Here is a 14812-nt window from a genome sequence, read left to right on the forward strand (position 1 = left end):
AGGTAGTGGGGCCACTGTTCTTTCTTGTAGTAGCGTTGGCTTTGCAGTAGCTTAAGAAAGAGCCTATCCTGCTGGATATCTTACTTGCAGAATCTGAACTAGTTTGTAGAGCAGCTTCCCAATTCCAATGGTGAAATGTCCTAGAATCTTTTATGGTGGGATGGTGCCTGAAGCTCTTGTGAGTGGAGAAGCTGTTGCTGGTGCCTCCTGGGCTGCTTCTGCCCTTGTTCTTTTTGTAATTTATTTATTTACTTTTTAGAGACAGTATCTGGCTCTGTCACCCAGGCTGGAGTGCAGTGGCCCAATTATAGCTCACCGCACCCTCAAACTCCTGGGTTCAAGCAATCTTCCCATCTTGGCCTCCCAAAATGCTGGAATTGCAGGTGTGAGCCACCATGCTTAGCCCTTTTTAAAATTTCTAATGGTCTCATGGCTAATGACTGGCAGGAAGATAATTTTCAGATTTACTTATCTTCATTTGTCTTGCTGCTATCTTCACACATCCTCCTGTAATGGAGGATTCTCCAATTTAGAGTTCTATGTTCTGTACCTTCCCCTTGCTTCCTATCTTTCCACCTGGACCTCAGCACTGACCTGGGAAACTCTCTCTCATCCCATTCATTTATGCAGCCTTTATTCTGTTACTATTATTATTTTCAGATCCAGACCTACAGATGCAGCCTTTACTCTATAAGATTGAAAGGAGAGATCTCCCTACTGGCCCTTTTGCTGTTTTCACAACACTCCTGCTAGTGATCTCTACTACTGTAGTCACCACACTCATTCTGCCTTGTGGGGATCACTTGGCAGCCCCTGGCCACATGCTAGACATGCTCTCCAAGGATATGCATGAAGCACCCGCACAGCTAATTTAACACCCACTGAGGATGCGCTGGTGGTCCTGCTGTGACCATCCTGGCTCCTTTTCCTCCTGGGCCCTTGCTGGCTGCCCCTGACATTGCTGTGCTATCTGTTCTGGGCATGTGGACTTGGTTGCAGCCAAGCGCCCAGCACTGCTCTGGGGCCTGCTGCTGCCCCTGCTACTCCCAACCCTGCTGTTTTCCCTGTTACTGTCTCCGTGGCAGGCCTTGTAGGTTTTGTGACTACAGAAGAATGCTCTTGGGCGGCTTCACTGGGCAGTCTGCAAACATCATATGTGTGGCAGGTGCACTGGACTCCCTCTCCTACTGCATAATGGAGGTTCATCTTTTTCTCCTGCTCAGCAGAGAAGCTCAGAAAGCAGAAAGTGGGACCAGGACAGTCTGCTCCACTCTCTTCCCATAAATGAGCAAACCAAGGACTTATAACCGGACAGACTTTTGAGGTAATCAATCCAAGCTTCCACCTGATGCAGGAATCCGTCTGTCTAGCAGGCCTGTCAAATGGTCTGGCTAGTTTTGTTTGAACTATTCCAAAATTAGGGAGGGCACTATTATGGCACCCCAATGAACATCCTCACATACCTTTATTTTCTACCTCTGTGCTAGTATTTCTGTAGAGAAGGTTTCTACAATGGGGATTGCTGAGTCAAGGATATGCACATTTTGCATTTTGATACAGGGAACAGATTGTGCCTGGTTGCACACACATATGTTATAGTGATTTATAAGAAAAAAAAATTCAGAGCATAGCAGTCATGGGAAGACAGATTACAATTCACACAAATGAAAGACTTTCTAATAGTAAAAAAAAAAATCCAATATCAAATATACAAATGTTAGAATTTTAAAATATATCCTACCACAGATTGGTCTGCCTTGATTTGAGTAGTTCAAGGAGAGACTGGATTATCATGATGGTAAAGAGATAATTATAATAATTACAATATTGAGTATGAGATTAGAGCAACTAATATCCAAGGAATGTCTGAAATTAAGCCTTGTGGCACATTCTGGAGAAGCATCAAGAACCTGTCCAATGTGGCAAATACCTCAATACTGGCCCATTTAGGCTTGGGCTCTTTGACATGAAATGCATTTTCCTGGGGAACCTTGAAGAGCACCAAAGGCTTTGCAGGACCAGCTTTTAGATGCTCTCTCAAAGCACCCAGGCCCCATTTTTTCTGAGTTGCAGAAGCCTTACTGCTTGGCTCTTCTTGTCTCTCATTTAATAACAGGCATTTCCATTGTGTCTCTAGTTGGGATTGCCTAGGGATTAGTGCAACTGTCCACTGGTGGTCTCAGAAAATGAATGGCTTTTTCTGATAACTAAAGAAGTCTTCCATGTATCCGAAGGGATACAAAAATGCAAAACAAAGAACATCCTGTGGCAAGTTCAGGCGTAGCTACTGTTTCCCAAATATCAAGGGAAGAAAGCTGGATAGGTTTTATTTGTTTGTTTTTTTGTTTTTTCCAAGACAGAGTCTTGCTCTGTGGCCAGGCTGAAGTGCAGTGGCACAATCTCGGCTCACTGCAACCTCCGCCTCCCAAGTTCAAGTGATTCTCCTGCCTCAGCCTCCCGAGTAGCTGGGATTACAGAAGGGTGCCACCACACCCAGCTAATATTTATATTCTTAGTAGAGACGGGATTTCACCACGTTGGCCAGGCTGCTCTCGAACTCCTGACCTCATGATCCAACTGCTTCAGCCTCCCAAAGTGCTGGGATTACAGGCATGAGCCACCATTCCTGGCCAAAACCCGGATAGTTTTAAAGTCTTTGTAGGTGCTATGGATTGAATGTGTCCCCCAAAAAGCAAATATTGGAAACTTAATCCCCAATGCAACAGTGTTAATAGGTGGCACCTTTGAGAGGCGGTTAGGCCATAATGGCTCCACCCTTATGAATGGACTTAGGCCAGTTATAAAAGGTCTTGAGGCTGCGAGTTTGATCTCTTGCTTGCTTTCTTGCATGCATGCTCTCTTGCCCTTCTACCTTCCCCCATGGGATGCTGTAGCAATGTTTTAGGACCAACAGCTTGCATGCCAGATGTGCAGTAACAGACTGAGACAGCAGAGTTTGCAGCAGACAAAGAGTTTAATGATCACAGTGCACAGGGCAAGCAGATGGGAGGAGGCCCTCAAATCGATCTCCCCAAGGACTTCTGGGCTGGGGTTTTTAAGTGAATCATGGGGGATGAGGGGCTGGAAAATGGAAGTCATTAGTTGTGGTAAAAGGAATGAAATAATCAGGACATGGCAACTGCATTATTTGGTGAGTCAGCTTCTTGTTGGGTCCTTCAGACCAGCTGGTGTCAGTAGTTTCACTGGTATGCAGGACTTGACAGAATATCTCAAAGAGGAAAACTTAATGTTTTATAATGTTCAAGTTGTTATCTATAGAGCAGGGATCCCCAACCCCCCATGCCACAAACTGGTAATGGTCCACGGCCTGTTAGGAACCAGGCCGCACAGCAGGAGGTGAACAGGGGGCAAGCAAGAATTACCACCTGAACTCCGCCTCCTGTCAGATCAGTGGCAGCATTAGATTCTCATAGGAGCACAAACCCTGTAGTGAACTGCACATGATCTAGGTTGCTGAGGGGTCTGGGTTGCTGGCTCCTTATCTAATGAGAATCTAATGCCTGATGATCTGAGATGGGGCAGTTTCATCCCAAAACCACCCCGCAACCCTCGTCTGTGGAAAAATTGTCTTCCACTAAACCAGTCTCTGATGTCAAAAAGGTTGGGAACTGCTGCTACAGAGCATTTAAGGGGATCTATAATCTTGTAACAGGGTCTATGTGACTCTGAGGCAATAGGCAGCAAATAACTATGAGGCAGCAGGTTAGGGAGAGCAAGCTGATCTAATAATTCATGCTGAATGTGCTGCAAGCTTGGTTTATTTTTGTTTTTCCCCTTTCCTTCTTCCCTGATTAATTCACAAAGTTTATAAGCATAGTTTCAGTAAGAAGGCCCTCACCAGATGTGAGCCCCTCAACCTTTGACTACCCAGCCTCTAAGACTGTAAGAAATAAATCCCTGTTCTTTATAAATTACCTAGTCTCAGGTATTCTGTTACAGCAGCACAAAATAGACTAAGACAGTAGGTTTATAATATCTTCCCTTAATAGCCTGGCCAAGTCCAGCATGCTCTTCACAGCCTGTGACTGACTGACCAACAGCATGACATCAAATGGCAGAGGACGGCACGGGTGGGTGCTATGCCCATCATCACCATTTGGACATGGTTGTAAAATTCCATCCTTTCTCCTCTTTTGCTGATCCTGATGAAGTGGTTGTCACACGTCAGTGTGTTTGGCATGTACCTGAATATATCACATTTTCCTTCCTGTTGAGAGTAGTTGCTGAAGTTGCCCTCAGAGGTATTAAGCCCACTGTGCAGCAGCCTCTGTGGATTGAGTAGTGCAATGACATGAATTCACTACTCATGGTTATTGTTTTTTTCTTTTTTTTTTTCTTTTTGACATGGAGTTTTGCTCTTGTTGCCCAGGCTGGAGTGCAATGGTGCTATCTTGGCTCACTGCAACCTCTGCCTTCCGGGTTCAAGTGATTCTCCTGCCTTAGCCACCTGAGTAGCTGGGATTACAGGCATGCGCCACCACGCCTGGCTAATTTTGTATTTTTAGTAGAGTTGGGGGTTTCATCATGTTGGTCAGGCTGGTCTCGAACTCCCCACCTCAGGTGATCTGCCTATCTCAGCCTCCCAAAGTGCTGGGATTACAGGCGTGAGCCACCTTGCCTGGCCATGATTATTGTTTCTCAAGAAAATTCTGCCTCTGAATTCCACTCTCTTGAGGGGTCAGCAATAGTTTTCTATGCCACATAACAAACTTAGTGGCTTAAGACAACACACGTGTATTACCTCATAATTGTTGTGGGTCAGGAGTCTGGGCATGTTTTTGGCAGGTCTTCTGCTCAAGATCTCACAAGGCTGCAATCAAGGCATAGGCCAGGGCTAGGGCTCACCTGAAGCCTGGGGTAAAGACTGGGGACCCCTGCTCTATAGAAAACAACTTGAACATTATGAAACATTAAATTTTCCTCTTTGAGATATTCTGTCAAGTCCTGCATAGCAGTGAAACTACTGACACCAGCTGGTCTGAAGGACCCCACAAGCTCACATGGCTTTTGAAACAATTCATTTCTTTGAAGCTGTGGAATTCACAGTGGCTTCCCTCCTCAAAGCTGGTAAGGGAGCATCCTCTCTTCAGGAAAGATCTAGCCCCTCTTTTAAGATATTTTAACTGATTAAGTTAGGCCCACCCAAGAGAATCTCTCCTTTGATTAACTTAAAATCAACCAACTGGAACCTTAATTACATCTGCACTTTCCCTTCATCTTTGCCATATAATGTGGCCTAATCCTAGAAGTGATATGCCAACATATTCCCAGGTTCTGGACACACTCAAGGGAAGGGGGTTTACAGTGCATGCATTCCAGGGTAAGAAATCTTGGTGGCCATTTTAGAATTCAGCCTACCATAGGACTAGAAATGGTAGTCCTATGGAGAGGAGAGATGGTGACTGCTTACTTCCCTGTCTCCTCTGGAGCCTCTGCTGTGGCAGCCATTGTGGTCTGTCATATACTGTTTTATTCTCATCCCCCAGCAGCTGGCCCCTCAGGGCAAAACCTCCATCCTCCTCCCCAAAATACAACCTCCACCTCCCTACCCTCCACCCTCAGGCAGGCCCACTCTGCCAGGTGTGGTGAGGGCAGGAGTGTGTGTTAAAGCCATTATTTAGAGAGGTTCTGAGAGAGCATGGGGTTTGCACCCTTCCTCAGAGTAACTACCTAATCAAAGAAACCGCTTGCTTATGTATTTGCAAATGGGCCATTGTGTATTATCCTGTTAACTTCTGTCAGCTGAAGAATAATGAGGTTCATAAGACTGGAAAGGAAAGATTTCTTTCATTCCTTTTTTTTTGAGACGAAGCTTGCTCCATCACCCAGGTTGGAGTGCAATGGCATGATCTTGGCTCACTGCTACCTCTGCCTCCTGGGTTCAAGAGATTCTCCTGCCTTGGCCTCCAGTGTAGCTGGGATTACAGGCACGCGCCACCATGCCTGGCTAATTTTTGTATTTTTGTAGAGATGGGGTTTCACCATGTTGGCCAGGCTGGTCTTGAACTCCTGACCTCAGGTGATCCAGCCACCTCAGCCTGCCAAAGCGCTGGGATTACAGGCATGAGCCACTGCACCTGGCCGGAAAGATTTATTTCTCATAAATGGTTGCAGCCTGGAGAGTGGCCATTCCAACAGACTGGGAAACAGTCTCTGAATAGAAGTCAGAAAGAGGCACTTCAAGGGAGGGGCAAAAGGAATAAGAATTTATGCTGAACTGAGTGGTCAAATATACATTATTTAATAGCTACAGGAGGAGTCATAAACATTTATGAAAGCGGAAACATGCACAAGGGCAACTGAGCTTCATGCCTCTTCATGGAAGCCTGGAGGCATGGGTGGAGTTTTCTGCCCTCTGATGTCAAAAGGTGAAGCAGAGGACACTAAGGTACTCTGCGCATCCTTTGTAGACTGGCCAGAGCCACTCCAAGGTCAGTGGTCTATTATCAGGAAGGAATGCTGGTTAGTTGTTGTGTCTGGTTGCTGTGTTGAAACCACAAAAAGGAGTGGAGTGAGTTTTTCTGTTTAACCCCTAGGGAAGAAAGCCTAATGGTGATTAGCAAGGGAGAGAGTATAATGAGGAATTTGTGTCCAACCTCTCATCCCATCACGGCCAGGAACTCAGTTTTTTTGTGTGTGGTTTTCTTGAGACAGAGTCTCACTCTGTAACCCAGGCTGGAATGCAATGGCGTGGTCTCAGCTCACTGCAACCTCCACCTCCCGGGTTCAAGTGATTCTCCTGCCTCAGCCTCCTAAATAGCTGGGACTACAGGCACGTGCCACCACACCTGGCTAATTTTTGTATTTTTAGTAGAGATGGGGGTTTCACTATGTTGGCCAGGCTGGTCTCGAATTCCTGACCTCATGATCTGCCCTCCTCGGCCTCCCAAAGTGCTGGGATTACACGCGTGAGTCACACGCCCACCTGGCTGGAACTCAGTTTTTAAGGTTTCTGTGGGGTCTCCTTGGCCAAGAGGGAGTCTGATCAGCTGGTTGGGGGGCCTCAGGATTTTATTTTTCTCACCTCTTTTCTCATCATACCTCAGGCCTGTTAACTGTCTCTGAGAGGTAGGTGGTGATGTCAATGCTTACAATGGGATATGGCCAAACTTCAGGTCTAGGATAACATTTGGTTCATGCTACTGCTCAGAGTCTGGTTTTTAGGTCTCCACTGAAAGAATCAGAAGATGTAGTCAGTGAATTCTGGACATACAGGTCTCCCACAAACTGTCATTCACTTGGCCGGATGCGGTGGCTCACGCCTGTAATCCCAGCACTTTGGGAGGCTGAGGTGGGCGGATCACGAGGTTAAGAGATCAAGACCAACTTGGCTAACACGGTGAAACCCCATCTCTACTAAAAACACAAAAAATTAGCTGGGTGTGGTGGTGGGCACCTGTGGTCCCAGGTACTCGGGAGGCTGAGGCAGGAGAATGGTGTGAACCCGGGAGGCGGAGCTTGCAGTGAGCAGAGATCACACCACTGCACTCCAGCCTGGGCGACAGAGCAAGACTCAGTCTCAAAAAAAAAAAAAAATTCCTGTCATTCACTCTCCCTGAGTCTCCTCAGTACTAACCCTACCTCCACCAGACCTGAGGCCCAGCTCAAATGGCAATGCCTCCATGGCCTTCTGTGGCCCAACATCTAAAAGAAACCTCTGCTCCCTTGGCACTACCTTTACTTCCTTTCGACATTACTTTTTGCCTTATTTATAATTTCATACCTCAAATGGGCACTCAGCATTACCCACAAAATAAACGGTTTCTCTCTTAGGTTGACTTTCCCACTCTGAGGCTTTCTTTTGTCAAGTTTAGCATAAAGCTGCCTCTTACATATTTTAAGTTTGGCCTAAGGCTCCTCCATACCTAGTGAACTGTAACCTCACTGGATGTGTAAACAAACTGTAACCCACTCTTGTAACAGGAGCTGAATCTCAGCCAATCACAGCAGCCATACTTCAACCATTCACAGGTGGCCAACTGTTCAAACTGTGTTCAAGTAAGGTAAACACCCGAACTTTAACCAATCCACCTGTTTCTGTACCTCCCTCCTATTTTCTGTACATCACTTTCCTTTTTCTGTCCATAAATTTTCTCCCACCACACAGCAGTAGTAGAGTCTCTCTGAATTTATTCTGGATCAGGGGGTCTGCCTGATTCAATAATCATTCTTTGCTCAATTAAATTCTGTTTTAATTTTTCTTAAGTTTTTCTTTTAATGTTTTTAGATAAACTGTATCCCCTCTGTTCTCAGTTAATAATTTTACTTCATGCTTCATTTTTTTCTTTCTTCTTTTTTTTTAAAATTATGCTTAAAGTTCTAGGGTACATGTGCACAACCTGCAGGTTTGATACATAGCTATACTTGTGCCATGTTGGTTTGCTGCACCTGCTTCATTTTTTTTAAACCAGTAATTGGGCTGGGTGCGGTGGCTCATGCCTGTAATGCCAGCACTTTGGGAGGCTGAGGTGGGTGGATCACCTGAGGTCAGGAGTTCAAGACCAGCCTGGCCAACATGGTGAAACCCCATCTCTACTAAAAATACAAAAAAAAATTAGCCATGCATGGTGGCACACACCTGTAATCCCAGCTACTGGGGAGGCTGAGGCAGGAGAATCACTCCTGGGAGGCGGAGGTTGCAATGAGCCGAGATTGGTCCACTGCACTCCAGCCTGGGCAACAAGAGCAAAAGTCCATCTTAAAAAAAAAAAAAAAAAAAAAAAGCAAGCAGTAATTGGCTTCAAATCCCCACATTTTCTCCATAAGTAAACTACACAACTACTTTTATATGCCCATCTTTTCTTTTTCCTACTTGTTAAAATGGAGCAAGCATCCTTCCTTCCCATGGACAGTTTCTGTATTTGGGCTCTGAATTCCATTCCTCCTTCATCTTCTCAAGGAACTTCATCAATACAGTCAATCTATCTATATCACCTATTGTCTTTCTATTTCATATTTTTATGTATGTCACTTTGATTCTTTCCACCACTGTCCCATTTTTATTCTCTATGGAATGCCTTGGATTTCCTTACTTCATTGGCTCTGCCTTCCTCTTCTACCATATGTCTAATTGCTGGCTCCTCAGCAGCAGTTCTAGGTCTGCTGCTTTTTTCTGCAGCAGAAAATGAAATGTGGCCGGGCACTGTGGCTCACGCCTGTAATCCCAGCACTTTGGGAGGCCAAGGCGGGCGGATCACCTGAGGTCAGGAGTTTGAGACCAGCCTGCCCAACATAGTGAAACCCCGTCTCTACTAAAAATACAAAAAAAAAAAAAAAATAGCCAGGTGTGGTGGCACGCACCTGTAGTCCCAGCTACTCAGGCAGGCTGAAGCAGGAGAAGTGCTTGAACCTGGGAGGGAAAGGTTGCACTGAGCCAAGATCCTAACATTGCACTCCAGCCTGGGCAACAGAGGGAGACTCTGTCTCAAAAAAAAAAAAGAAAAGAAAAGAAAAAAGAAAGAAAAAAGAAAAGAAAAGAAAATGTTCTCCCTATTAAAATTAATGTATTTACCTAGACCAAGCTTGTCCAACTCACAGCCCACAGGCCGCATGCGACCCAGGACGGCTTTGAATGTGGCCCAATACAAATTTGTAAACTTTCTTAAAACATTATGAGGTATGTATAATTTTTTTGTTTTTTCTCATCAGCTATCATTAGTGTATTTTACGTGTGGCCCAAGAAAGCCAAAAGATTGGACACCCCTGACCCACACCTTTCCTGAGCTTCAGTCTTTTTGTTTGTTTGTTTGTTTGTTTGTTTGTTTTTTGAGACAGAGTCTTGCTCTGTTGCCCAGGCTGGAGTGCAGTGGTGCAATCTCGGCTCACTGCAACCTCCGCCTCCCGGGTTCAAGCAATTCTCCTGCCTCAGCCTCCTGAGTAGCTGGGATTACAGGCACCCGCCACCACACCCAGCTAATTTTTTTGTATTTTTAGTAGAGACGGTGTTTCACCATGTTGGTCAGGCTGGTCTCAAACCCCTAACCTCATGATCCACCTGCCTCAGCCTCCCAAAGTTCTGGGATTATAGGCGTGAGCCACCACGCCCGGCCTCTTCAGTCTTGTATATCTACCTGCCTACCTCACATATCCACTTGGATGTGTGAAAATAATTAATAGGGAGGCTATTAGGCTGAGGTGGCTCCAGAGTCTTGGGTCTTGGACTCCTACTTAAGCAAACTAAAACCCAATTCAATGTAAACAGTAAGACAAAATTACCGGGTGCAGTGGCTCACGCCTGTAATCCCAGCAATTTGGGAGGCTGAGGAAGGTGGATCACCTAAGGTCAGGAGTTCGAGACCAGATTGGCCAACACAGCAAAACCCCGTCTCTACTAAAAATACAAAAGTTAGCTGGGCGTGGTGGCAGGTGCCTGTAAACCCAGCTACTGGGGAGGCTGAGGCAGGAGATTGCTTGAACCAGGAGGCGGAAGTTGCAGTGAGCCAAGATGGTGCCATTGCACTCCAGCCTGGGCAACAAGAGCAAAACTCTGTCTCAAAAAAAAAAAAAAAAAAAATCCAGCAAGACAAAACTTAACCAGTTAGAAATCACCAACCAGCCAAGCACAATGGCTCACGCCTGTAATCCCAGTGTTTTTGAAGGCCGAGGTGGGTGGATCACGACGTCGGGAGTTCGAGACCAGCCTGACCAATATGGTGAAACCCCATCTCTACTAAAAATACAAATATTAGCTGGGCGTGACAGTGTGCACCTGTAATCCCAGCTACTCAGGAAGCTGAGGCAGGAGAATTGCTTAAACCCGGGAGGCAGAGGTTGCAGTGAGCCAACATGGCACTACTGCACTCCAGCCTGGGTGAAAGAGCGAGACTCTGTCTCAGAAAAAAAAAAAAAAACCCACCAACGAACCTCTCACTAGGGACTCTCCACTAGACCATACCCAAATAGGGCAAATGCTTAGCTATAGCCAATCAAGTAATTACTTCCACATTCAGCGAATAAAAGTTCACTGCCTCTGCTGCTGTGGGCAGCTCTCTGAAATTTTGAGTGCTGCCTGATTCACGAGTCATTCTTTGCTCCAATAAACTCTTCTACATTTAATTCGTCTAAAGTTTCCCTATTAACAGATGTTGGCTGGGCACAGTGGCTCACACCTGTAATCCCAGCCCTTTGGGAGGCTGAAGAGGGTGGATCACCTGAGGTCAGAAGTTTGAAACCAGTCTGGCCAACATGGTGAAACCCTGTCTCTACTAAAAATACAAAAATTAGCTGGGCAAGGTGGCTCGGGAAGCTGAGGCAGGAGAATTCCCTTGAACCTGGGAAGTGGCGATTGCAGTGAGCTGAGATCGCACCACTGCACTGCAACCTGGGCGACAGAGCAAGACTCCATCTCAAAAACAAACAAACAAACAAAAACAGATGTGAAATCTTTCATTTGTATGTGCCAGATATTTTGTATTACTCTTTCCAGATCCGGTCTCTACTTCTTACTACCCTGCTCCCTGCCCTTGGAGGCTGATTTTTATGAATTACATCAATGGGCTCCCTTGCCTTCTGGCTTCTGATTGGGTTTGGACAATGGAAGTCAGGGGAAGAGGAAATAAGGTGATTTCCCTGGATCCTCCCTGCGAGGTCACCTCAGGATAGAGTGTCCTTGATTGAAGGTCAGTGCTTCTTCAAACTATATTCTACATTTTTCTCCTCATTTCAGATTTCCCTCTTATTCATTTCTCTTTCTTTTTTTTTTTTTTTTTTTTTTTTTTTGAGACAGAGTCTTGCTCTATCTCCCAGGATGGAGTGCAGTGGTGCGGCCTCAGCTCACTGCAACCTCTGCCTCCCAGGTTCAAGTTATTGTCGTGCCTCAACCTCCAGAGTAGCTGGGACTATAGGCATGTGCCACCATGCCTGGCTAATTTTTGTATTTTGGATAGAGATGAGGTTTCGCCATGTTGGCCAGGCTGGGCTTGAACTCCTGGCCTCAAGTGATCCGCCCACCTCCGCCTCCACCTCCCAAAAGTGCTGAGATTACAGGTGTGAGACACTGTACCCAGCCCCTTCTATTTCTTTCTTTATAGCCTAGGAGTTATTGCTTTTCTCATGTAAATACCTAAACTCTGGCCACACCTTTGTAAAACAGTCCGTTTATTAAACCCTTCTGGGATTATTTTGAGTATGTCATTGATTTGCTTTAGATACAATGCCTCTGGTAGTCTGAATAATGGTCCCAAAGATACCCAGGTCAAAGGGACTTTGTAGATATGATTAAGTTAACCTTGAGATAGGAAGACTATCCTTAATTATTTTGTGGACCAAATGTATTCACAGGGTCCTTACTAGAGGGAGGCAGAAGGATTTTAAGAGGAAATGACATGACAAAAGCAGCAAGAGCTTTGAAGATGCAGTGCTGCTGGCTTTGAAGATGCAAGAAGGGGCTGTGAGTCAAAGGAATGCAAAGAATGTAGCTCCAGAGGCTGGAAAAGAAGGGGGCAAGGCCTTGCTGTATACCTTTGTTTTGGCGCTATGAAATTATTTTGGTCTTGGCCGGGCGTGGTGGCTCACGCCTGTAATCCCAGCACTTTGGGAGGCCGAGGAGGGTGATTCACGAAGTCAGGAGATCGAGACCATCCTGGCTAACACGGTGAAACCCCGTCTCTACTAAAAATACAAAAAATTAGCCGGGCGAGGTGGCAGGCGCCTGTAGTCCCAGCTATGTGGGAGGCTGAGGCAGGAGAATGGCGTGAACCCTGGGGGTGGAGCCTGCAGTGAGCCGAGATCGAGCCACTGCACTCCAGCCTGGGTGAAAGAGCAAGACTCCGTCTCAAAAAAAAAAAAAATTATTTTGGTCTTCTAGCCTCCAGAACTGCTAGCCTCCAAATTTCTGTTGTTTTAATCCACTAAATGGGTAGTAACTTCTTACAGCAGTCATAGGAAATTAATACAGGGCCCAAGATAGAACTTTTCATTTTCCATAGAAATTAGCTCCTTCCTATTGTTACCAGGGGGTCTTTGTTCTTAGAGCTCCCAAGATGGTGGCGGGCCACTTCCAAGATGGCGGCAAGCCTTTTGTTCTCTGACCTGGGGTTCTTGGCCTCACGGATTCCAAGGAATGGAACCTTGGGCCATGCGGTGAGTGTTATAGCTCTATTAGAAGCCGTGGGTCACAGAAGAGAACCGTGGAACCCAGCAACTAGTATTCAGCTCGATTTGGACGAACCCTGGGCCCTTAGCCATGCAGGAACAATGGCGAGCCTCTAGCCCGATTGGGAGCAACAATGGGCGCCTCCCTGGATCAGGAGCACAGTGGACACCCTGATGGATCCAGAGGGGTGGAAGTCAGCGGCGGGTCTGTGATGGCAGCAAACAGCGGTGGTGGACGGTGAGTGAAAGCTCAGCTCGAGCTCTAACAAACATGGACCAGAAGAGTGTGCAGTTGCAAGATTTAATAGAGTGAAAACAGAGCTCCCATACAATGGGAGGGGACCCAAAGGGGGTTGCCACTCCCTGCTCGAATGCCTGGGTTTATATCCTGATCATTGTCCCTCCCCCTGTGCTCTCAGGCGATATATGATTTGACTATTTCTTTACCTCCTGCTTCTAGCCTAATTTGTATTTTAGTGAGCCCTCTTTACTACCTGATTAGTCGGGTGTGAACTGAGTTACAAGCCCTGTGTTTAAAGGTGGGTGTGGTCACCTTCCCCAGCTAGGTTTAGGAATTCTTAGTTGGCCTAGGAAATCCAGCTAGTCCTGTCTCTCACTATCTTGTCCACTTGGTTGTTTACTTTTTTATTTTATTATTTTTAGAGACAGAGTCTCTCTGTGTCACCCAGGCTGGAATGCAGTGGTGTGATTGGTCTCAGCTCACTGCAACCTCTGCCTTCCAGGTTCAAGCAATTCTCCTGCCTCAGTCTCCCCAGTAGCTGGGATTACAGGCACGCGCCACCACACTTGGCTAAGTTTTAGTGCTTTTAGTAGAGATGAAGTTTCACCACGTTGGCCAGACCAGTCTCAAACTCCTGGCCTCAAGTGATCTGCTCTCCTTGACCTCCCAAAGAGCTGGGATTACAGGGGTGAGCCAGTGTGCTAGGCCACTTGGTTGTTTAAATACGAGATTTGATTCTTCCATTTTCTGTATGCTTTACTGCCATTCCATCACCAACTCCTCTCAACCTGATGCCCAAAAATATATCTTGAATATATCTACTTCTCTTCCAAAGTTTCCGGCACATGGTAGAAACACGATAACTATGTAATGAGTGGATGCATGACCCAATCTTCCCTACTTCCATTCCAGTCTGAGCGCCCATAATTAGTCAATCAACTAGCTTGTCTTGGTTCTTTTTCCTTAGGCCTTCCACAATCTATTCTTCCTTCACATTACAGGGAAATTATTCTTTTCAAAACTGTAAATTAAAGCAGATTATTCTCTAGCTTAATATCCTTTACTTATTTCCCAATGCACTTTGAGTAAAATTCAAATGTTTCATTGTGCACTGCAAGGACACCTATGTTTTGGAAGTTTCCTATCTCTCTGGTATCTTCTTTTGCATCTCTCTGAAATGCTGCAGCTCCCCCCACCCTACCTCCCCGCCTTTAGAGTTGAGGCATAAGACATTTCCTTTGTCGAGAAGGGTCTTTGTTTAACTGGCATTTTAAGGTTTAATCTTAAAGATTACGCCCTTAGCCAGGTGCGGTAGCTCATGCCTATAATCCCATCAGTTTGTGAGGTCCAGGAGGGCGGATCATTGAGCTCACTTGAGCTCAGGAGTTCAAGATCAGCATAGGCAACATGGCGAAACCCCATCTCTACAAAAAATACAAAAATTAACCTGGCCTGAGC

The sequence above is a fragment of the Pan paniscus genome, chromosome 8 (assembly GCF_029289425.2).
Source record: "Pan paniscus chromosome 8, NHGRI_mPanPan1-v2.0_pri, whole genome shotgun sequence".
NCBI classification, from domain to species: domain Eukaryota; kingdom Metazoa; phylum Chordata; class Mammalia; order Primates; family Hominidae; genus Pan; species Pan paniscus.